Source organism: Clinocottus analis, unplaced genomic scaffold, assembly GCF_023055335.1.
Source record: "Clinocottus analis isolate CAN_PGR_092001 unplaced genomic scaffold, fCliAna1.0.p SCAF_6, whole genome shotgun sequence".
Classification (NCBI taxonomy): Eukaryota; Metazoa; Chordata; class Actinopteri; order Perciformes; family Cottidae; genus Clinocottus; species Clinocottus analis.
This window is the reverse complement of record NW_027176218.1, coordinates 13,888,729-13,914,368: the sequence shown is the minus strand read 5'-3', so window position 1 is coordinate 13,914,368 and position 25,640 is coordinate 13,888,729. Positions and strand designations below refer to the sequence as shown.

At 40.6% G+C, this 25,640-nt stretch overlaps 1 protein-coding gene across 5 annotated transcripts in view; it reads left to right on the top strand.

The window, feature by feature from the left end:
• LOC137804304 (leucine-rich repeat-containing protein 4C-like) overlaps nt 1-25,640 on the top strand; it is a 138,323-nt gene that overhangs the window by 78,763 nt on the left and 33,920 nt on the right. For 2 of the 5 annotated variants that reach the window (XM_068603453.1, XM_068603457.1), the window contains exon 3: nt 2,519-2,654. The exons of 1 other annotated variant lie outside the window; for it this stretch is intronic. The gene's annotated coding sequence lies outside the window, so the exon portion shown is untranslated. Of the gene's footprint in view, nt 1-2,518; nt 2,655-10,266; nt 11,580-25,640 lie in introns of those variants that run through there. 2 more of the 5 variants (XM_068603458.1, XM_068603455.1) reach the window with 1 other exon arrangement.

Below are 25,640 nucleotides of genomic sequence, written 5' to 3'. Positions count from 1 at the left end.
CTTTTTGTACTGTTCCGTTACATTTAAATAATTTCCACGATGTGTAAAGTGTCAGATATTCAATTAAAGCAGATTATGGAACAGTAAGATCACAAGGGTTACACTTCATTCACTGGTAGATCTGTTGGCATTTGACTTCCAGAACATTATCAGCAGGCCACAGTTTGGGAACTTGAGTTTAGGATAGATACTCTTCTGCATGTCAGTCAGTAGTGAGTCTGGAAGGGATTATCGCAAAGGGCATGGCTTAAATTGCTGGCAGAGAGTTTGGAGAAAAAGCTTATCAGTGGTGCCTGTTGGCTTTGCACTGGGTCAGTCTGAGCTCCTCCACTTAGATTAAGTAGTAGAGCAGAAACTTGCCTCCAATATGGGGTGTTGTTTGTTGAAGAATGCAGAGCCTTTTTAATTAAGTAGCACTCAAACCATAGAGAACCTGCTTATTTGTTTCACCGTGATTTGCAGTCTGTGTGATTTTGTCTATATCTCCCTTTTCCTTTGTTGCTTTGTTGTGTCTTTTTTCTTTTCTCTGCAGCCACATATCATGCAGTCCAATACACCACACTCCAATACATCCAATAGTAATGACACTTTAAATGTTCAGTTTTATTTTGACTGTGTCAGATACTGTTTGACGGCAAGAGTTCATTTTATTTATATCTTTAATGCATGTGTTAGTTCTTTTTTTAAAATGTTCTTCACTCTGAGCGTCAGCGGTGCAGAAGCTGTCGAACAGAAGACACTGCAAATTAGACTGATAGACAGTTGCAGGTCATCCAAATCCGCTCAAAGTTTTGCTTTGCCCGCTGAGTTTGTGTGGTCTGAGCTGACTTCTCACTTGTGAATATATTTTTGGCACGATAATCTGTTCACTCGCCACACGTTTTTCCTGATCCAAACAGAGTTATAGTATTTTAATGCTGTTTTGTATTATTATTTGTACTGTAAGTGGCAGAGATCGTGTGTGTGTGTGTGTGTGTGTGTGTGTGTGTGTGTGTGTGTGTGTGTGTGTGTGTGTGTGTGTGTCTTTTCTTTCCCTGGTGTGGTGGAGCAGCTTGTGAGCTGAAACTAACAGAGAAATGCCTGAAAGCATTTCATAGGAAACATTATACAAACTGCCCACCACATTTTTTGGCTGAAGCCGTTAAGTATTGAGTCCAGTTCATCATATTGATTGTCCATTTGCAGAAGTAATGTATACCCACAATGAAAGGCACACTCATCTGAAATACTGGATCGCATGTGTGTTTTTATTAAGTGTGGACGTGTAATGCAAGATGCTGTAAATATATTGGACAACAGAAAGATATCACTCATTTACATTTTTCTCAAAGTTGAACAATTCATAATGCAGCAAAACACAAGGGTTTCATTAATAAAAGGACCATATTTTTCATATATTTCAATCCATAACATATTAAGAGTTACAAGCTTTTTACAAAATGCTATATCTAAACCAAATATATGTTTGATGCAGATTGAGTGGGATTACGAGCTATAGGTACCCTTCGATTTGATTGATTTATTTGAATAATTCAAAAGGTTAAAAAGTAATCACAAAGTGGCCATTTTGTAACGACATCAAGAGCAGAGGTGTTGAATTACTGTTGAATTATCACAACTGTTTTTAATGGTCACATTTTCTGACGCCGTGTCACGTCTGGGTCCATATTCTATTCTTCATCCTGCTAATCTTTTTAAAATAGTGTTAGTTTGCACATTAGACATTAACACAAGCAGCTTGTATGAATGTCATCATTTACCAGTCATTGATTCTTATTGTCCGTAGTTAACCACACTGCAAAATGACCTTTCATACGAGAAAGATGATTAAGGCAATCAGGAGTAAACCTAATGGTGTTCCATTATTTCCAACCTTTCAAGGTGATACCTTGCAGTGACCAAATAAAGCTCCGACTGGACTCTTTATCCCCTCTTAAAGTTGCATATTACTTCTCCAAGAAATGTTAGGTATCTGGCATTTATAGGTCTTCCTTGACTTTTGGTCCCCACTGCTTAGTATTTATTTATAATGAATGTCCATAAAATACATTGACAAACACTTAAATATGTGCTATATGGGTATATTGTGTTATTGACCGTGTATTGAACTTTTATGTACTGCTTATAAATGCTACATGAGAGGACTTAATTGTGTTTGAAAGTGTTTTTGACCGGGTGTCATTTAAGGACATAGCGCATGATATGGGGTGTTTGAGTATCTCATAGAGTGCATGTATGGATCGCATCACAAAGCTAAAGTTAAGCCGCTCTAAAAATCACATGTTCCTTTCTATCCACAACTCATCATGAACTCTAATGCTCACATGCATTTTACCATTTCTGTGACACACGCCTGAAGATACACTTACTTTGAGAGCTATTCAACCTCCATCTCAGCCGAATGGGAGCCGTGTTTTTTTTTGCCAACTGACAAAATGCAGACATAGCAAATGAAATGCATGTTTCTTATTGATTATGTGGCCACTCTGTTTTCCTCTGTTTATCTGCCCCATGGCAGGCAGGATGTGAACGGATGGCCCACTCAATCCCCTATGTGTCTGAACAGAAAGGCAACCACACGGAGGATTAGAGAGAGAGGATCGGCCGTCACATCCAGATGCTCCAAATCTGCTCCCTGTCTCACATGTGAATAGGTACGCCATTGTCTGGAGTACTGCTTGTTTTGCATTAACAGAGACACGGCCAGGGAGATAAACAAGCTGAAGCTGAGGTTATACCAAGTCTGAATCTGCTATGATACAGGATTACAAGGTTTATGTCGTGCTTAAATCTTCATCCTCTGATTGTCAGTCAAGATTTTCTCAGTAGCAAACTTAGTAAGCCTTTAAAGGTTGTACATCAATAGACAATTCTAGCAGGAATATGGGAGTTGTCAAAAATATCTACAGCATATGGATGCTATACTACCAGCAGGAAGAGACGCATACTCAGATGTATGTGTGCATGGCTGCAGCTCAGAATGGGCTCTTTAAGGGGAATTTCCTGCTGCAGAGCATGTATTTAATTTATATCAATATTAAACCATAACTACATTAAATAAATACAAGTTATGTCCTTATGTACATTACTCTTTGTTGGTTTGTATCCATAGTCTGTGTGTTTCCTGAAAGAAATCCCACAGTCGTGCTTGACTTGAAACATCTTACTTTATTGTGGCGGTACATTTCTACAGAGACTAAATTACTGAGGTTAAATTACTTCAAAAATATTTATTTCGCGATAATAAAAGAGTGATATTCACTTGTAAACTTCTTGTGTTTAAGACACCATTATTCTTGTCAGTTTGCCTCTTTTACAACTATTTTGATGTGATATTTCACACTGTAATAGATGGGTGAACAGCAGATAAAAACAATATAATGTGGAGGGAACAGTCTACATTTTGAGAGAGGACATTAAAAATATTCATTGGGGGATATAAAAAGTGTGATGAAAGATTGAGGAAACCGCAAATGACTAATAAATTCAAGCTTAATTTTTTTTTAAATAAAAGTGTTGGGGATGGCTCCGGCTCGGCTTCAGCATGAACATCTCTCAAGTGCTTAATACTTACTTCCTTTACGATGAGTAACATGGGAGGATATGTCTATACAACATGCATTTTATTATTGTGAGGAATGTGTTTTTTCTGATGTGTTTTTTTCTGGCACATTTCACATCTCTAATCTTCATCTTTGTGGCCAAAGGGACACGTTGATCATCCTCTACCCGAAAAATCCGAAAAATATCACATTCGGTAAATAGGTCTACATGTCTCCTTGATCGTATACGCAGCCAACAAAAACAAATACATCAATTTGTTCAATTATTTGTTTAAATCAAAGAGTGCTAAGAAATGAAGCCAACACGAACGTGACAAAAACTTCAGTTCTTCAAATGGTCATAAAGATGGCTCCAAAACAGAACCAATCCTCGCAGGATTAAAGAAAATTGGGGATTTGGCTACAGAGACCAACAACAGTAACGTTAACAACAATAATAATAATATCAATAATAATACATTTTATTCATATAGCGCTTTTCAAAGTACTCAAAGTCGCTTCACATGGTTGAAATCAACATAAAACAAGAACATTACAAGAACGTTTCCTCCGTTGTAAAGTTGAGAACAGTTGGTCTCCACAGCCAATTTCTACATTCAGGACAAAGTTAGTCAGGCCCGGCCGTTTGAGTGGCAGGTGGGTGCCGTACCAGGTCACTAGTCTCCTCTGCTGCATCGCCCTGGCCCGCTTAAGTTCCATCCATTATCCACTTCTTTGCCCAATTTTGAATTTGACAAGACTTAAGATGTGTCATCGATGGCGGAGGCTGAAGCCACCTACTCGAAGCATCGCAGCACCTCCTCAGAAAACCTAGTTTTTACAAAATCATGAATCAAAATTTATTTTCATTGTCAAATTGCTTTTGCTTCATGTCTTTTTTTTTTACTTTTTGAGGAAAATCAAAACTGCGCGTTTTACTATGGACATCATCAATAGAAATTATTCAGCACATTCGCCAGGTAGTGTTGTCATTGCACCTTCCTGCAAACCAGGGTTGAATGTGGACTTTTTTTTTTGCATTCATTCAGAGCAAGCGACGCGGTGTCTTCCATAACGCCGTCTGAAATGTATGTGTGGTACGATAACAAGTAAGAGAGTCCATCAAGACTGAGTGGAAAGTTGAAGAAACAACAAAACTCTGACCCGGCAGACCGCTGTTAATGTCCTGTGTGAAACCAAGAGCACATGTTGACTTATTATGGAAAGTTACATCAGAGTGTCTGCTACGGGAGGTAGTTGTTAATGATCAGTTCTTCGGTGGTATATTTGAAAGGATTCTTTAATTTAGCATTTTTCTCAGTTTTAGCTATGGTGCTCATTCTAAAAACAAGCTTACATGAGCTATTCATGACATTGCGATCCTATCTGTTGTATTCCACCGAGCAGCATTGCACATTTAAATATACCACTCAAGGACACTGGCGCAGTGGGAGAGGGCACTCTCTGCAAATGTGTACCTTACTCATTGGAAGTATGCTTGAATGAATAAGCAAGATTACCTTTGCAGGGTGGTGCTCAGGGTCTTGCACCATACATGAGCCACCAGAAATACTGGTAATGCTGTAAAATATGATACATAGAAATGTGAGGAATTAATGAGTAAGGAACAACTCAGGATGCACCAAATAAATATATGACATGACAAACAAGATATTTTTTAAAGTAATCTTCGGGTAATGATCAGTTTATATGTATCCATATTTACTCTGAACCAGCCACTAAATGTTACATACTGTCACCAGTCATTCATTACTTATAATTACTTAATCAGGAGTTGCTATTTTTGTGCGGACCTACACACACACACACACAGACACTGATGTAAAAGGGTATTAGTGGCCATGCTTTTTGTTGTGCTTCACCCCTCATAGTACTGAACATGCACACATCTGGTAGTAACATTACTACCACTTATGTTTCTACTACTAGTAACATTTACTATCTTGTATGTCTGCGATGGCAAAATGCATTTTCAAGATGATAGAGCATAAACTACTTGATTTTATTATTATCTAATGAAATCTGAAATCTTGATCCATTCTAAGTAGATGCTGATTTATTTTTAATGGAGAAAAAAATCATAGGCAGACTAATCACGAAGTGTAAATGTTTTGTTTCTTCTTTTTATCTGAAATAGGCTTAACAGGACATAAAAAAATCTGTGAATCGCAGATCAGATTTAGTTGGAGGGGATACCATGTTTAAATGCTTAATTTTTCATGTGTTACTTATGCTATGTTGAGATTACATGTCCAGGGAAAACTCTGGCAGATGATGATGCTCCTCGATAAGATAAGTAATATACTGATTATAATATAATAATCAACGGATTTTACCTTCAGTGTGTGTGGGCCTTCTCATCTCTTGATACTGCTTTGAGCTGCAGCCAAAATCCAATATTTAAGCCGGTCATCCAGTCTCCTTCACCATTATATATGTGCAGTTGAAGCAGCTTAGAGAGTGTTATTACATTGAAGCATGCTTTGAATTATTTTAATTTACCCCAGATACAGTGGTGAATCGAGAACCCAAGCCAAAAGTGGTCTTGAATGAAAAATAAGAATTCATTCTTAAATCACGGGCCTTTGGACCAATGGAAGCCCTGGATAAGAAGTACAATTATGGAGTTTAGCGTTGATCAAAGTGGAGATTAAATAGGATGGAAAACACATTGATGCACCTAATTATCATGTCCGTGAAATTTGATGAATGGCTCTGAAACTCAGAGACGCCGCTGAGGTGATTGTGCAATTTTTCTCATTGACTCGCAACTAATTCAGTGGTTGATATATGATTCACAGTGAGTACCTGGAAACTAGGAAAAGCAAAGAAGGATATCAAACAGTGGACTGGGAGCTTCCTACAGTACAATACACAACCCAAGGTGGCAGTATGACTGATGGAGCAGAGTGGAAACGAGCAACGTGTGACACATTCACAGGCCCACACACTCGCTTCTCCATCTTACTCCTCACTACACACCTGACTACATTATTGTATTGCCACTGAGTCCGGCACGATATCACTAGTGATGTCTCATACCCTCCAAAACAACATTATGAATAATAAATGCCCAATCTCAAAATAAATAACACACATTATTAATGTATTCAGAGCCTCCTTTAAAAGGAGCAGCTGTAGGTGGCACAGAAGCCCCTTCTCGCGCTGAAGATCAGTCCGAAGGTGAGGTATTGTATTACAGATTTCATTTTGTAAATGGGAAGTGTGGGAAGGATTTCTCAGCAATTCAATTCCATATTTGTTGATCGGAGAAAGAAGCAGAGCTTGTACGCAGATCCCATGTAACATTGCATCCCCGTCATCAGCACTCTAATGAAACGTATATTACATAAAGCTGTGCACTTATGTCCTTTACCCCTTATGTTTGGATAAACCATTACACTGTGTGTATGTTTTTTATCTGTCAAACTGAATCTTGGCAGAGCAAACAGCGACGCTGAGTAGTCTTGACTTAAGTGTGGTGTCTATTCCTTTTGATCACTGGATGAGACCTACATGGCATACCCAACATGATTATTACATTATCTAATTGCATCCCAACACATGTATTATTCAGGCTCTGACAACATAATACTCTCGAGGAAAGGAAGAGATCTGTGTGCCTTAAGACGTCTCTGAATGCCACTTTTCTGCTTTTTCCTCGCTTCTGTCAAAACAGCAGCTTTTTTCAAGATGGTTTCCATAAAGTGATGATAAGGAGCATGGTGCGGTAGAACATGTTTATTTAAAAGCCTACACCACCACTGCGTCTGTAATTCACATTGTTAATGTCAAGCAATCTTTATTTTTACGGGTATCCTGAAAGCATAACCAATAATCTCTACTTAAGAATTCCCTATAGTAAGATTTCTTTACCCTGCCCTTGCCACTCTAGGAATAACTGGCCCCGTGAGTCTTGTATTGGTCTTCCCTTCCAGGGAACAAGGTCACGTTGTTTATAATGGCAGCACAACACCTCTCTAGCTTTCTCCAAGGACAGAGTGATCTTTACTGTGATTTAAAAATATATGTATATATTTGTACAATTTAAACAAACAATAAAATCAAAATCAAAACAGAGATCAATAAATATTACAGTACAGGAAGAGACAAAACGCCAACTGGGCTTCTTTAAAGCCTCCACCAATATCATATTTAACATTTTACAAAATTACCAACATAAAATAAAAAAATCAATAAGATAGACAAGAAAAGAAAAAAGAAAGAAAGAAAAGAAAGAAAAATAATGTAATTATATCGAGTCTGTGTGAGCATATGTAGGCATGTGTGTGCATGTGAAAGTAAGCATGGCTTGCGTTTGTTCAGGGATATTGGATCATTATACCCATGTGGCATTTCCTAAGCAATGGTACTGCTACAGCTAAACATGTGTATACAACAGCTAAAACAAGAAAGACATGAACAATAATCCATAAAAAAAACTCTTAAAAATAGCAATTAGACTTTCTTTTAGGCAACTTTTAAAACATTTTATAGAAGGACATTTCTTTGTTGGGTGGGAAAAGTCATTCCATAATTTGGTTCCCCGAAATCTAATAGAAAATTGACCTCTGCTAGTAAGTAATTTAGGAGGATAAAGCTGTGAAGATTGACGAGTTGAGTAAGAATGAATCTGTGAATTGACTTTGAAGAAGGTCTTGAAATGATAAGGAATATCTCCTTCATCTAAAAGTATCTTATACATGAAAATGCAAGCTAAAGAAATGTTAAAGTCATAAATGGTAAGAATCAGTTTGTGAAATATAGGAGCAGCTGAGATGTGAGACTGTGATTGTGTTGCAATCCTAACAAAAGCTTCAATAGTACTCAAAACATAACATTTACCTTTCATGTCTGCAAAAGGGATGTATGAAATACATTTTTCTAACATATGAATGTGGTGTTTAAAGTGATGGATGTTGATGGACAACAATATCGCTGATTTGCGCCAAGGCTTTACTTTGAAAAATAAACCGTATCTCCAGCAAAGATTATGTGGTCTCAAAAGCTACATCAAGATAAAGAGTATGGCCACCAGTGATGGTTCCCAAACAGCAAATAATACCTAAAGTGAGAAGTGTCCGCCAGAGATCCATAGCCTAGAAAAACTATCAATCAAAATCATTAGGCAAGACATGCAACATCACACACATTAAGAAAGCGAGCACTCAAAAGTGGTCCATGTGATTGACGTGTAAATGCTGTAGATTCAAAAGGTTTGAAACAAAAACCCTGCTCGGCTATCTTGAAGAGCAAAGTGGGTTTACGCGTTAATAGGTTTCACTCCCTCGCTCGGCCGGAGCTAAAGAAAATGTGTGGCGAGAAGAATGAAGTGAAAAAATGGAGTTGTTTAAGTATGTCTCCCTCGACTGGAAAGCAAGAGGGCGGTGCTCTTTACTACCATATGGCATAGACACAGACAGGCAGGTCGACAGTTATGAAGACAGATGAATGATGCAACGCCTTCAGCACGAAGGGAAATGAGATCAGATGTTGACAGCGCGATGGACAGATCCCTGGCGTTTCCTCACATATCACATGGTCTGCGAACGGCTCCTCTTCCAAGATAGAATTGTGTTCACTCTCCCATCTGCATTTTATTAAGCTCCACTATACATGTTGTATAATATGACTGAGTTTAGCAGAATATGTGCCTTACAGCAGGTTGCCGGAGATAAACGTTTCACAAGCAATAATCTTTCTGAAGACCTGAAGTCTCCTGTGTCAGCCGCCATGCAGGAAAAAAAATCTGCAACGTGCATTTCATAATTCATAACACAGAGCCAGCATTTATAAATGGGGTCTAAAGTGCTGAAGCCTGAGAAATATTCTAACACATATTAAACTGTCTTCTGAATAGTCTGACTTGACAGTACTCCCCTCATGTGCTTCACATTTATTTCATTCTGTGACTAGTGGTTACTAGAATATTCACCGTAAACCATCATGGGAGCCTATTTCTTCTATTGCACCCCGTGGCGTTTTAAAATACAAATAGATGTAGGATATATAATCCTATATAAACAAAACGCAGTCTGTCATGGGATAGGAATCTTATGCGACAATCAGCCTGAGGCCACTATCACACAGCTATCAAGCGAGGGGAGTCGGTAGGTGGCAGTCGTGTCCCATTTGCAAGAAACACATGGGAGCACTCTCTCTCTCTCTTTATCCTACTCCCCTGTCTATCTAAACCTCTCTCTCCCTTCCTCTCTCGCTCTCTCTCTCTCTCTCTCTCTCTCTCTCTCTCTCTCTCTCTCTCTCTCTCTCTCTCTCTCTCACACACACACACACACACACACACGTACACACACGCGCAAATCGGTGCGCGCGTGAACCATCATTTGCATTTGGTTTCCCCTATTGAGACAATGAAAGAGAAGGACAAAGGTCAAGAAGCAACTAATTAATGTCAGTCCTCCGAGTGAGATTCGGCGGCCGGGCCGCCTGCATGCAGTGTGAACGTTATGGGAGCTTTAGAAGTTCAAGCAGAGCGATATGGAGACTGAAAAAGAGGGGAAACAATATGTGCCTGCCCTCGCAGCTCCAGTCCTGCAGCTGACAGCAGCGCCGAGCAGTCTCCCTTGAACAGCTCAGTGGGAGGTAACCTACATGATGCCCCCCTCGCGCATTCATCCATCCAGCGTCCGCCAGTGCTGCGCCGCGCGTTTTATTTGGATACGTAAATGCCGGGCGCGTTGAGGTACTGTAAAGCGCACAGATGGATGCAGCTTGCGTGCGCGTGTTGCAACGAGGTGATTTGTGTGAGCACATCTGAAGCGGCTTAAAACACACCGCAGCTGAGAGAGAGAGAGAGAGAGAGAAAAAAGAAGAAGACGGGACTTGGACGAGGAGCACTCTGTGGATGATAACCCCCCGTTCGTAATTTCTGCTCCCTCTCGTGTGTGAGTCACATCGGTGGGAATGCGAGGCTTGATTTGATGAAACGCACAGACAGATGGAACGAGCGCGCAGAAGTGATTATTGCCTTTGGTGAACTATAACTCCCGTCCAAGACAGAATCTGCGCGGAAACCATGTAAGAATTGAGCCCGCGGTGCACAACGAAGGTTATTCCCACTTGAAGCCGTTTCTGATGACGGTTTAAAGGCTTCTTGAGGATACCTGCTGGAATTCTTTTTATTTTTTTAATTATTTTTTTTTATGTTGCACCCCAGATTAACGCGTTCTTTCTCTCGGAAATGGAGAACGGAGCAGCCTGAAGAGAAGAGAGAAATATTGTGTATTCTCGACAACTTTATCAAGTCACCAATGCATGTAGGGTATCTATTCACTCACTAAACCGCGGGACTCCGTTCATCGATATTATCAGGAGGGTAGACATATTTGAATAGAATCCTGAATTCCGCACTGGGTTGTGAGGTGAAATCTAATCAGACTCAGCAGGGTTGATGACTAAGAAGTAATAAGGACTTGAAAAAAAAAAGTTGCGTTTGAAAACGACAGCGAGCGGGACGTTAAAATAACCCCACCTCTGCATGTGTGGATGATAATCTGTCATACTGTCAAATGACGTGCTTTTCAGGATGGATCTACCTGGAAATTGACCACACGATGTTCTCCGCGTTCTACGTGATGGAGAGAGGTTACTTTGTAAACATTTAATTTAGATCTGAGAGGAAATAACATTGGTAATTCATCTAACTCATCCTCAACTCGTCATTTGGAGAAAATTAACCTGGGACCACATGGTGGTTTCAACAATGGCACTTGTGGGTGCCTCCGTGTTATGTGCGTCCTGAAAAAAAAAAGAAGGAAATATCGGATGAATTTTCTCTGTGAGAGATAATCGCATTTCCATCCAGGCTGATGTGTGGATTACATGCCACGTCGTTTTGAGAGAGGGAACGCAATGTGTCTGACAAGAAAATATCACCACGGATCCGGCGTCTGAGAATTGCGGATGTTTTTTCGATGCAGTTTTTGGGGAGGGAGCGGGAGAGGGACCGGTCTCCTAAATCAGAGATCCTGCACACCTCGGCGTCTTTGTAAACAAGTAAGTAAGTGTTTGTGGTGTTTCCTTAAACATAACTGCCCGTCCGCCTACTCTTCCTGTTGGATGTCCAAATGTGCTCGTTGTCCACATTCGTTTGATGACTGCAGTGGTGAAAACTAATTCGGTGCACAACATTGCCCTCACTGATGCTGCGGCCTCTAACTAAAAGATCTCTAATCGTGCGCTGATTTTAAAGATATAGGAGAAGATGCGCGCGCTCGTGTGGGTCTGCTTGCGTTTCGGTGCGCGCCCTTGGAGTTGAGAGCGCCAGCATTAAATCGCAGATGTTATGAACAGTAAAAAAGGAAAGAGTTGAGCTTTCCGACGAAACAGAGCAAATACTTGTCAAGGGTTGTAAAGAAAATGCGTAAAATGTGAACATGATGAATGCGCTCAAGGCAAACCCCCCACACCCACCCACCATCCGTCCAATCTATACACATGCTCTCAGCTTGCACTCAGTATATGAAAAGATGCCATATTTAAGCACGGTATTTCAATGCTCTTTGACCTTTGAGAAGCATACATACACTTACTAGTAATAGAAGTTACGATTCAATGGTTAAATCTTTGGAATCGCTCATTCCTAAATGGTCAATCTGGTCCTTGTATCCGTCTCTTGCTTCATCGTTTACACAGAAGGCTCTTGTTCCCTCCTCAGTGGAAGCCTGGGAAGGAGCTGTCCTTCTTACATGGTGCTGAAATTAAAATCTGCGGTCTTCGCTCTGCCTCTGCTAAGCTGCAGAAGACATGGCTGTTGTAGTTCATGGCCCGAAAAACTGAGCCCTTGGTCTAATGTTATCCTTTCCCAGTATGCAAGGAAGCAACAGATGACACATTTGACGTTCATGCCTGTGGTGTGCAATAAGTTAAAACGTGAGTTACAGTTGTACCACATTATTGCAAATCATAATTTTATAAGTTGGATAAAGAGAGCCTGTATCGATTGTCTGTCGGCTCATTCATCTGTGTATCTTTCTACCTACCACCGGCCTACTTAGTATTGTAGGATGAGCCTACAAAGGTTAGTGATAACACATCCTTATTACTTTTCCATATCAGTGCTTTTCAACCCAGTAGCAGGCGAGCTTAAAAAAATAGATGGCTGTCATGTTGGTTATAAACTGTTGGTGGTGGTAAAAGCATAAATAGAGGTGGCTGTCACTCCTCAGACAAAGAATGAATTGCATCTCTCACCTGTGAAAGTGAGAAACATGGCGGACATTATTCACCCGCTGAAAGAAAAGCCCTCCATATGATGGAGTGACATCACCTTGGGGAGACAAATTAGACTGCTGATTTTATGTTTTTGCTCTGGCACAGGGTTTAAGATGATAAATACCACCCTATATATTCCTAAAAGTGCAGTTGTTTGTTGGCAACTGGTGTGGAATGATTCATAGTAATACAGTTTTTCCTATCCGCTTTGGCTCGAGTCTTGATGAAAACATTTCAACAATCTTTGAATCTGTAAACATTTAGTTCATTAAACAGATTTTAATTACACATTCATTCAAACTAATTGCTCTCGCTCTTGGCTTACGTGGGCAAAAGAGTGCAATTGTCAACATATTGCACAATAACCACTTACACATGGCTTGCTCAAAGCCGATGGGTTAATTCTCAGTGAAAACGTTGTGTTTTTCACAACGTCTAAACATTGTTTCATCTTTCAAGCCATTATGCACAATTAGCCACTTCATCATCAAAATATGGCAGACATACATGTACTTCATGAATATCTTTGAAATGGAGGTAGGGTTTGTGTTTTTTTAATGAACTATCGCAGTTGTTTTCATTGTTGCCGTTTTTTGCGTCATTGTCATTTTGTCATATTTTCTTTTCACTCTCGTTGAGTTTACGTTAAAGATCAAATGTGGATTTTCGGTTTGATGTTGATGTAAAACATTGACACACAAAAACATTCACTGTATACATACACGTGTGCATATGCCTTTTGGAGTACTACAGTACTCAACAGTCTTGACTTTTCTCAGTTAACCTTCATCAAACTGGCATCATTGTGTCGTATTGTAAGCAGTCAGTGTTAACAAAATGTAGAACAACCTTTTGTATGTAAGAAATATGAATTGTGTGGGTCTTTGTGTAGCTTCATGCAGCTCACTGACATTATTGACGGTGGGCGTGTCTCTCTGCTTCAATCCCTTTTTTTTCCTGACAGGCACGTGTTCGGGTGATTTTCACACGACGTTAGAGTGAAAACATTTCGGATGGGTTTTACCATTGAAGGGAAACTTTTCCTTGACATTACAAAGCTCACATGTCTCAGGAACATGTGGACCAAACAACAAGTTGACAGCTCCATTATTAATATTTTTAATCATAATCTATTGCCCTTTCATTCATTTTTCACTCGATTTCCCCCGAGATACCTGTTTATCGTTTTATTAGAAGTTCTATTGGTAAAATAAAAGAAGAGTACTTCAATGTACCTTGTATTGTTGTATTTTAATATACTTTGATGAGAAGTATATTTTATCAGGTACATCATATCGGGTGAAATATCCCCGACGTTAGTGATAGTGTGATTGTTTTTAACATGTTTCTTGGGTTAAAGATGAATGTGGACTGTATATTTGAGATGTCATAGGCAACATAAAGACCAAGCCAACATAGGGAGATAATGACTATAAAACAGACTCATTCATAGGAAACTATCATGATCAGTGTTTGTTTATCTCACTTTGCTAGAGTGACAACAACTGTGTCCCCAGTGTGTCCCTCCAGTCATTCAAAGCCGTGAAAGGGAAATAGCCTCAGAGCAGGTGCACCAGAGGGACCAAGGGGACTTGCTGCTGCTCACACAAAGCCCGTCCCCAGCTGATAATGTTGCTAACATGGATATCTGTTTTATGTCCAATTTCTCAGGCCATTGTTGTCTGACTTATCTATTGAAAATCATTCCAAGCAGCCATGTCAGTAAATTAATGAACTTGTCAGCTGGAAAAGGGCACTGCTGCAAAAAGGTGCCAGGTCTTGCGAAGCGACAGACTGTACACCGATGTTCCCGTCCCACACTCCCTTTGTCATTTTTTTCCCCTCCTCAGCCTGTGACTCAGTTCAGATCAGGGCCAGCACTTTGTGCCATAATAAAACGTTCATTTTTCAAATCGGATTAATCTCTGTAAAGCCCAGCTTAGGACACCATTAGCATTCTTTTATTTCACTGCCGGGGACTTGTATCAATAATAGAGCTACCCCTACATTTTTCATCTTCTCTGGGTTTAAAATCTCTCAGGGGGTTTCATTCAATGAGAAAGGGAACAGTGACAGTGATCCGTTATCTACTCCTGTGCTTCTTGTATTTGAGACCAGCAGTGCGATGCAGGAGGTCTGAAGCAGTGGGCCAGATAGAGCCGAACACTGGAGGTAAAGAGGACTTTTTATGAAGCCCAAGCTAACAGTATCCACATGATGGATTATAATTACCAAATTGACAGCACTAACAATTCATATTGGGATTGAATATGATAAGTGTATTGCGTTTGTTTGTGAACCCACATTCAAATTGCAGTGAAGTTCCTTTAAAAGCCTGCAGAGCATATTTCTATTGTAATTAGCAAACGTTGATGTGCGCATGTGAATGTGTCCTTATTTCCAGTGATAATTCAAATCCCTGAAACAAGTGTTTAAGCACTGTGAAAGATGCTTCTTATCTAGCTTGTGGGAATGTTCATATACATTTTGCAAAACAAAAATGTCCTGTAATGTGTTCACAACAACCCACATAATTATCGCAATTTCGTCTTTGTCAGCTCTCAGTGGGGGGAATTTGAATGGATTTTGAGGTCAGGGCAGACGCTCTAGTGATTTGAAGCTTTTTCAAAGTGCATCCCTGCTGATGATTGCTGCGTTTAAGCAGAAGCTCCAGCTCATGGGGAATAATTATGCATATTTTCCGAGGTAGACAGAAAGAGAGTTGAAAGTACAGTCTGGACAGTCTTTTTCTCTCAACGCCTTAATAGGTAGATCTTGCCTGTCACTGAGGCAGAGATCAGGGATCTTGGGCTTAAAAAGGTTGGTGACCACTGCCTTAAAGGAATTGACATTTGGTCGACACAAACCCGGCAGTGAGGTCACTGACACATTGTTGCAAGTCTGCATCACATTGAATGTGATAAAAAACAAAAAAAAACTCATCTTAGTTGTGTTTAAAACATGCTGCTGTTCGGTGATGCACTGCTTTGAAAAGAGTGCTGTGTTCTGATTGGTTGGTTGTTAAACATGTGGCAGTTTGTCACTGTTCTCTCACTGCAACATCACCATCAACATCTCCATACAAGCAAGAGTTGTTGTCAACCCGCTGTATCCCTGTGAATGATCATCTGAATCTGGTACAGTATGTTGTTCATGCTTGTATAATACAATATACTGTAACCTGACACGAGCGAGCATCTTGAGCGCGGCACACGTTCGCAGACAGACATGAAGAGTGTGTGCAGTAGTCCCACTCATTATTTATCCTCTCCAACATGTCTGGCTGAATGTTCTGTCCAGGGAAAGAACAGCTGAGCGGGGAGACGGCCGCGGCACATTCCGCCAGTCGATGGATTAATCAATTGGTGTTCCAGCTCAGCCCATCCATCTCTGAGAATAATCTGGGGGACATCATAAAAGTGCCATTCTGTCATTCTAGAGGCCAGAGAGCATTGCTCCTTTTTTTCTGTCACTCTCTACTTCCACTCTTACAGTGGGAACAGGAGAGGATTAAATTGAATAGAGATGTGTTCAGCGTGGAAACATTTCTAGTTGTTTGCTTGTGTTTTTGCCGTTTTGAACCATTACAGCTTGAAATATTTGTTGCTGCTCTGGCTCAGGGCTAAAAAAAGGAATTATTCCAACTCTTCCATCACTATCTCCCTGTTTCCTCGCTTCCTTCGTAAAATTCAGCTAAGAGCACTGACCTGAATTCAGGGTGCATCATTACTCACCCCTCGCCTTACATCACCCACCTTGCCAGTCGTGATGATGGTGTCCTTTCACTTTAGTAATCCTCACCTTCCTCTCTGCTGCCAGTCTCTCTTTTCTTGACCTCACTGGAATGTCACATGGTGCTAAAATGAGAGCGACAGCACCCAAAGTAGGACTGATGTGAATGCTCTGTTAATAACAGCTTGCATGAGAAGAGCATAAATACTCAAAAGCACACTCTCTCTCTGTCTCTCTCTCTCTCTCTCTCTCTCTCTCTCTCTCTCTCTCTCACACACACACACAAATACACACAAACACACACACGCGCACACACACAAACAGAACTGCATACTGTATGCACCACAGAGGAGTCATTCTCCCTGCCTCCGGGGCACCTGGGTAGCATCTTTTTAAAGTGGTGCTGGCCCGAGCCACCACATAAATTCCTGCTGCTAAATTAAAAGGTTAAATGTGCTTGGAAAGGGTTGCGGGTTATCTCTCACTGCCCTTATTTTTTTTCCAGATTGGGCCTTGTGGAGGTAAGATATTTAAGTCCTCCTAAGAAAAACAGAAAGACAATAAAAAAAAGTCAGGGTAGGAAAGTAGGCCTTCCTCTCAGGCGCTGTCTTCTCATGTCGAGTGAACTAAGTGTGCCTGGTGCTCTAAACACTTAAAACATTGAAAAGGCAGTACAGTCAGAACCTGTCAGAGCTGAGGAAATAAGTAGAGGAAGCACTTATTTCATGCAGATTTCTTTGTCCATTACAAATTGACAGCATTATCTGCAGGGAGAATTGCAAAGATTTTGTTATTGGGTCTCCAACAAAGCAGAAAAAAGCATTTGAGTAGTACTTACTTTTCAGTAGACTTTCCTCAGGTGAAATCATTAAAACACACAACACCGGGAAGAAAGCAAAAAATCAACAGCAACCTTGCAGCTCTTGCAATGTGTGTAAATCAAATTGAGCATTGAACATGAAATGAAATGAAAAATGAAGCTGCCCTTTGAGAACATTTCACAAAAGCTGTAATATCAACAGCCAATGCATTTCAGTAGCCGTCATCAAGGTTTGACCCTGAGCGAGGCGGCACTGAAGAGTAGCATAGTCTGATCATGCTGTGACTACTGAACAGGCGGCTGCTCTTTCCTTTTGGTTGAGAGAGAAAAAGAAAAGAAATGTCCCCACGGATGTATATTTATTTTGAATAAAAAAGTTCTGCTTTGATGAAGAAACAAAGTGAAATGTTCATAGATTTAATGAAAGCACCTTCACATCCTGTACAACATGGGATGTGCGCATGCGCACGCGTATGTGTGTCAAATACGAGAGCCCTCCTGAACCGATGCCTTCTGCCAACCCAGGGGTGCAGAATGAGTGTCTGCGATCTGGACATCTGGGTCGAGCTTGACCGTCTGTCTCCCAGATCTGCGTTTTAACTCAGAAACCCAATCAGGCTGGCAATCAGATGGTAGCTCAGCATCACGGCAGGAATCTGGTCATCAGTCAAAGCGTCACAGAACAACACAGCGTTGTCACAACCCAGCGAGCAATCACACATTCTTGAGACTGTGCAGATGAACAGGCGTTATATTTATTTGATAAAAAAAAAAACACCTTTTCTCCAAGACCACAGATTCTCACACCTATAAAGACACACCAGTGCACAAAAACACAAGGATACCAACCTCCTGTTTAATATTTCACAGACCTACGGTAACACAGCAGAATACAATTTGGGGACGGACGTCACACCGTGTTCACCATTTGTTCTTCTGTTTCCAATCATGAGTGCTTGTGCATGCATGTGTACACGGCGTGTGTATCTGGGTGTGTATTGGTGTGAGTGTCGGTATCTATTTTTTTCTCCCGCTCCCCCTTTTAGTCTCTGACCTTAATGTGCCACTCATCGTGGCACCTGCATGTAGGCAAGCCGGCCCTACTATGATAGTTTTGATTTGACAAGGATAGACTTACACTTGATTTAATCCAAGTTGTCTCCATGGAGTCTGCCGAGGTACCAGTCTGTTTCACTGCTCAGGTCAAGGCCTTGTGACAGGGGCTGTCAGGCCGCTCCGCTGCTGCATGTGTGACAGAGAAAAGACATTCTTTGAGCTTTGAAATGCAAGCTGCAGAAAGGCCTGGGTGAATTCAGGGAGCTCATGCTTGTCTGGTTAATTGGTGATCTCCTTCATAGACAACACAAATGAATCCTGAGCAGATGCCACCTCACATAATAAAACCGTGTTTTTCAAACAGGCAGCTTGTCAGGAATCAAAACTTTTTAAAAACATACTGTACATGAAAACTTCCTTTTTTTGATAGGACGTGTGTGTGTGTGTGTGTGTGTGTGTGTGTGTGTGTGTGTGTGTGTGTGTGTGTGTGTGTGTGTGTGTGTGTGTGTGTGTGTGTGTGTGTGTGTGTGTGTGTGTGTGTGTGTGTGTGCGTGTGCCTGCAGCCCAATGGCTAGCCTCCTGCATCCCATGCCAGACTCCTCAGCATTTGGCTTCAGCCCGTCTGTCACTGAGGAGAGGGAATAGTCAAATAACACTCAAGGCCTTGTCATATTTCATTTCCTTTTAGTGAAAACAATAACACAGTTTCAAGTTTGGCTGATGTGTTTCAATGGAAACAAACGTAGATGCATTGTTCGAATGTATGTACAAAATTGATTTCAGCAAGTATCATTTTACACTATATTAAGGTTTCAAATCCAGTTGTTTTGGATAAAAGAATTATGATGACGATGCAAAACTGAAATCAAATACATACATGTGAAATGTAAATCCTAGTCTTGACTACAGTCTTTCTTTGAGTTGGATTTAAGAGGATGTGTTTGATTAAAAACCACTGATAAGCTGTCACAGCAAAAATATAAGTCAGTTTGTCTTTTATTAAGCTCCAATAGATAATATGAATCTATCAGTGAGGTACGATTAGTCCTTTGATTAGGGTGACAGCACGTATGAGTGTAAGATATGTCTGGGTTACTGTGGAGAAATTCATCTATTACTTTGAACAGATTCTCCCTTGAACGTCAAACTAATAACTCTTAAAAGAGTTAATCAAATCTCAAGTTGCTTGTGTTGTATTTTTTACTTATTCCAAGCTAAAAACGCCTGCTTTATTTTTAGTTCTATATTTATGTTTTATATTTCTCGATATCAAAGGATATGTGTGCAGTCGTTTTACTCCATTGGGAGGTTGTTTGCTTGATGGCTTTCTGGCTTTGAGGGCATTGAACAAATGAGGCAAACTTCACACAATTACATAATAATTAGTTTGTTTGTAGTATAGGATTTCATGCAGTGTGGACGTCAGTTGATCAGGTGTACTGTTTCTAAATGTTGATGAATGAACACTCTCAAGCAGCTGTGACCTCCTCATCTCATCGAGCTATCTGTAGAGTCCTTGATATTTCTTGAATATAATTGTGTGGTTTGATCCTTTGCTGTGGAGTCTGTCGTGGTGATATTGTGATTATCTAAAGTAACAGGGGAACATTCTAGGCTCTATGTTGACTGCTAATTGGGCTCCAGTGTAACGACTCATGTTAATGACCCAGATCCAGCTCATTGTAATATTTATAAGTTGCAAGGACTGCCTTTTCTCTGTGGGATGAGATGATGCAGTGAGGTTTGAGTGTGTGTGCGTGTGTGTGTGTGTGTGTGTGTATTTTTGGTGTATTTGAGGGAGAGAGAGAGACAACAATATAATTTGTAAGTCGATGTAGATGCGTGCATGAGTGTAGGGAACAGAGGCTGATCACGGTGTACAGCTCTTCTTCAATTTATTGTTTTGTGTTCCTGAAAAGCAGTTACAGCTTTTATGGCCTCGTTTCTGTGATGTGGGTTTCCCCTGTTCCCAGTGCCATTGATATGAAAACGTGTGTGTTGATGTAAATCAGCATCTGATGTGCAGACAAGCATTGCAGGGAATTGTTTCTTAGGTCTACATTGCGTTGAAAAAGATGAAAAAACAGGCTCAAAATCTGGTGGTTCGTGTTAAATCATCTGTTTCAAAAGCAAATCCTGAATAAGCTGTTTTCACAGTGGATGACAAAGCAATTTAGGAGTATTTTTTTTAGGGCAGCGTGGACAGGTTAAAAGTGCCTGATGAAACAGGTGGGACCCCGACAGTCATTGGCACACAATCCTTCCTCTTTCTCCCCCACCAATGTGCTCGGCATTTGCATAACACTAATCGGAGCATAAAAGAGAGTCAGATTCTCTTTGTATTCATTAGCTTCGTCTCTGTTTTTTTTATTCTGTAAAGGCCCTATCATCTCCTGGCCATCATATTGCCTATTTCTCTGCTTTAAGGCACAATTCTGCTGTGCTATTTCTTTTTGCGATGCTTGAATTAGAATGTTTTGTAGTTAAAAGAGGTCAAGTGAATGTGAGGTGTCCCTTACGGCTAAGAAGGCTAAACCACCTCAGTATGGAGGCCGAACAGAAACAAGTTATTTCTGTTGTTGCCGGGACAAGATCAAAATGGACATGAGTGGCTGACTGATAAGAAAGGACAAGGTCTTCTGAAGGATAACTGAGTGGCATGTCTTGATTGTGGGATGTATACATTAGGAACGTCTGCTTCACCATCTCTGTATCGCTGTGTGAAGTTTCACCCTGTTCCTGGCTCTCTCTGGGACTCTTCTCTATTTGGGAATTTATATTTTTGTTTCATTTTATCATCATTTTGAACAATTAATGGCAAGTTGTGTCTCCTTGTACAGAGTAAAATATTTATTATAGCCAGTTAAGAATGGCAGCTATCAATCTGTACATGTGCTGGATAAGTCATATAAATTAAACTGAAAATGTAGGGAGCACACCCATAAATGTCAAAGATGCAAATATACTTCAATGGATGGTTAAGCAAACAGGAAAAGTGTTTTTCTTTTCCTCTGTCGTCTTATTTGACGTGACAATGGACAATTTCATCATTGTGAGGGAAAATAAATTCACTGACTTTGGGGAGATCAGTGTTCTCTGTGGTGAAATAGGGGAACTAATCTCCATAAGACTGTTCTGCCATTTTTGTTCTCATTTGTTTCAACATCAAAGCCTCGTGATTATAGCCTCTGTGAACTGGACCCTATTCGCATTAATTGATGGCGTAATGTTGGAACATGCTAACAAGAACTGGATTGTTTTGTCTGCTCCAATGAGAAAGTTTGTTTTATTTTTTGTTTTATTTTTTAAAATAATGGAACACTTTGTTGGGAGATATAACCTTGTGCCCCTTGGCTCAAGGCCACGTACATTTCTGTAAAGTCTCACATTGGCAAATAGATCTATTGGAAATATCAACATGCATTTTGAATTAAATAGGAGTTGTGTTGTGCATCAGTAGCACAAAGGTTACTACACCTCTGCAATCCTCAAGAATGATAAAAAAAAAAACAGCACATACAAGCGTTTACTGTCTAAGAACGCTTATTTATAGGTGGGTGGACAGTTTTCTCCATAAGGGGCCAATATATGGGTTTATACATATTTAGAGAAGGAAGAGCGGGTTGTCTACTGATCACAAGGTTTGCGGTTTTATCCCCGCCTCGTCCAGTCCACATCTCAATGTGTCCTTGTAAAAGAGACACTTGGAGAGAGAGTGTGTGTGTGTGTGTGCGCGCGCGCGCGCGCGTGTGTGTGTCTGGGAATGGGTGAATGAATGACGAATACCTTGTGAAGTGCAAAGGACAATGGTGCTTTATAAATGTACATTTATTTTAGAAACAAGTTTGGTATTGCAATCTCAATTGAATTCAAATGATAGTGAACATAAAAACCTCTGCTGAGTTGTGGCCACAAATGACAGTTACGAAACAATGAATCTTAAACATACTTTTCATAGCTGTAAGTTTGCAAACATTAGCTGTCTCAGCAATATCAGCTAATACAATTCAGTGGAGTATTGAATTGAGCGATGCTATGTTTGATGCTCATTGTTGAATGTTATTTTAGTTTATTTTGAAATTGAAAGAATGTGTTATTTCTTCTTTGAAAGTCAAGACATGGAACATTACTGGTGTGTTTGTGCAGTATCAAATGATACAAACTTGGACTCAGTGCTCAGGCAACGAGAAGCAAAAACAGATTAAAGAATGTGTGGGTGTATCACAATTCACTTTTGAGGAACCAGGTCAGCATATTGTATTTTGGCTCTAAAAAGTATGGCAAGAATTCACTACAAGCACATAATTAACGACTCCATTTGATTGTGAAATGTATCAGCAATTCAGTTTGATGCCTCCCTCACCTTGAAAATGGGAAAAGGGCCATGAAGAGAGCTGTGTGCTCCAAACGTCCCGTGAACGCACCATGGTTGCTGTGGCTTTTGGTGTGTTAGACCTGTTCATGAACTCAGACAGCGAGTTCATGTCCACTTGCCAGACACCTACCAGCCTGCTGTCATGTGTGACATTGCAGGCCCACTCTTTCTAACTGTGTCTTTGGCTGTCATTTAGCTTAGCGGGTTTTGGGGATTCTTCTCTCTTTCTCTCTTCCCAATCAAGGAAGTGGCTGGCACAATGCTGCTTCTGCTCGCAAAAAACAAACATGTTGTGTGGTTGCAGTTTCTAGAATGCTGGAAGAAATTTGCAGAAGAGACATTTCACATTCCCAGTTATGTCTTTGCAAAAACTGAAGGTGCAGACAAATAAAAATTCAGAGAACACACAAGAAAGGCTTGAGGGAGTGTGTTAAAATAGAGGATTACACTTTGACATAATGTGGGGGTAGGGGTGGGGGTGTGCTCCCGTTTTCTGTGCAGCTGAGGTTCAATGTAATTTACCATGTTTTAAGCTCAATGCCCAAGGGCTGTGACAGGAATTAAAGACCTGAAGAAATGTGCTAGACCACATATGCTTTTAAATATGAAAGTAAACACAGGATGACAGAAAATAGAACTGAGAAAAAGATCATATCGTGGCTAGCATACACAAACATTGTAGTAGCACTATATGCACATGTATTATTCCATTATTGAAGGTAAATGAGGGTGTCTATTGGAAAAGCATTAAGCTGCAGAGTAATAAGTGGGGAAACAATGTGTCTCTAACAACTGTTATCAATTAAAGCTTCAATGTACGTTTAATAAAGTACCAGTGCATTTCTTTCTGAGTACTGAGATACTGTGCATAATATATTTTGCAGATAACCAATCAAATAGGTTATTATGGAGATTATACTTTCTGTAAACTTTTGAGATGAGTTTCTTCTGGTAGCAGCGTGTTGATGTAGCAGGAACAAAAAAACGGTCTAAGGAATTGAGACAAATGAGCTTCTATTATGGAAAAGTGGTCATTTTTTATTGGGGAAAATCTGTAAAAACTGAAAACAACGAGCTGTACCTATCATTCAATAGCTATTAAAAAGGCAATATAAGGCAGTATTCCCCCCATGGTGGAGCAGCTCAGGAGCAAATAAAAGGCTATATGGTGCTGGGCAAATACAAGTAGAACTACTCATTATGAAGCAGACATTGACGCATGCATGCCCAACTGTCTTTCCCTGGAACTTCATGCTTAAGAAATATTTCTCTCCATATGTATCACTATCACAATTATTGGGCTGACCTGCATTATTTTAAAGTTTGTTCCTGTTATTTTCTCTCTCTCTAACTGTCTCTCTCTTTCTCTTTCTCTCTCTCTCTCTCTCTCACTCTCTCTCTCCCATCTCCACAATCCTGCAGATTTTTCCTTTTTCGCTAATGATTTGGAGAACTGTTTATCCACATCCTCCACATTTCCAAGCTCATGTGATGCCGAATCTGGTAACCTGTCTGCCTTCAATCAATCAGCCATTCCGTGGGAGCGACAATACCTCGGCTGATTTCAGCTTTACTGTTCCCTCGGTAATGGAAAAGCTAAAGACGGCTGGCTGCTGGGGCATGGCACAAACAAGGCAGGCTTGGGGGGAGCAAAGCTTCTCTAGAAAGCAAGCACATCAGCGCTATTGTTAGCACATAGCGGGAGATTAGTGCTGATGGCTGTATGTGAGCTAGCAGGCTTGGCTGGTGTTCTGTATTGGATGCTAACCCGGCCCACCCCTGCTGCCACTGCCACCGTGTCACAATTAGCCAGAATAGCTGCACACATGATTGCTCGCCCCGGTGGCAATACAGTCAATCCATCCACAATCCTTGTGGTGTCACCACTCAGGAGATCGATATCATCATCTGCATCATAACTACTGCACCCGTTTTCACCTCCTTTGCTACACTCAGAACATTCACTATCTATTGTCCAATGCTCTAATTTCGGAGGTGAACAATAATACCACAGAATAAAGTGAGCTCTCCAGCGCACACATTTGAACCTAAGTGCACGTGAATCTGATTGCATGGACATTGCAGCCATAGACAGGAACAGCAACTAATGACGAGCAGTTTGCCTCTATTCATTATCCTAAGTATGTACTTATTTGCCCATACACATGTTGTACCCACATCCTCACACTCAACATATTTCAGTGCTTCTGACTGATCATTAATTTGCAGACAGATTGCTAAATGGTGGTGAATGTGATTTTATGTATTGAGGTAAAGAGCAGAATCTCAATGGAATACAATAATGTCCTCTCTGCCCTCATCTCTCCCTCTCTTTTCCTGCCATCCCTCTCTACCATCTATTTCTTCCTCTCTTTCTATATTAAGCTCTTCTGGGTTAATCATTCCTAGAGGACGGCAGCGCAGAGTTACGCAAAAAGCGACACACAGCTGTGTGCGGTCGGGTTCTTATGCACCCACTTCCAGTGATTACAGACCCTTTGAAGGATAACCACTGCACTGTCTTCAGCACCATACACTTCAAATGAGGTGAAGAGTTTTAACTCTCTGTCTTGGCCTCCTCTCATTTACACAGAGCCGATTCACTCACTCATTTATCCTTATATTTACCTGTCCTTTCGCTATGGCGCCACAAGAGGGTTTTCTAATCTCCAGTTGTTTTTTTTATGGCATCCCTTCACCTCTCCTAACACAACACCTTATTTTTGCTCTGCTGTGTTGAGGACCCGGTGGGAGGCGAGTGCTCTAATTCATTTGTTTGCATATGGGGGATATGTCCAACTCTGATAGATGGCTTTGGCTCTCGCAGTCCCTCAGTAGCTCTGGGTGTACAATAGAATTT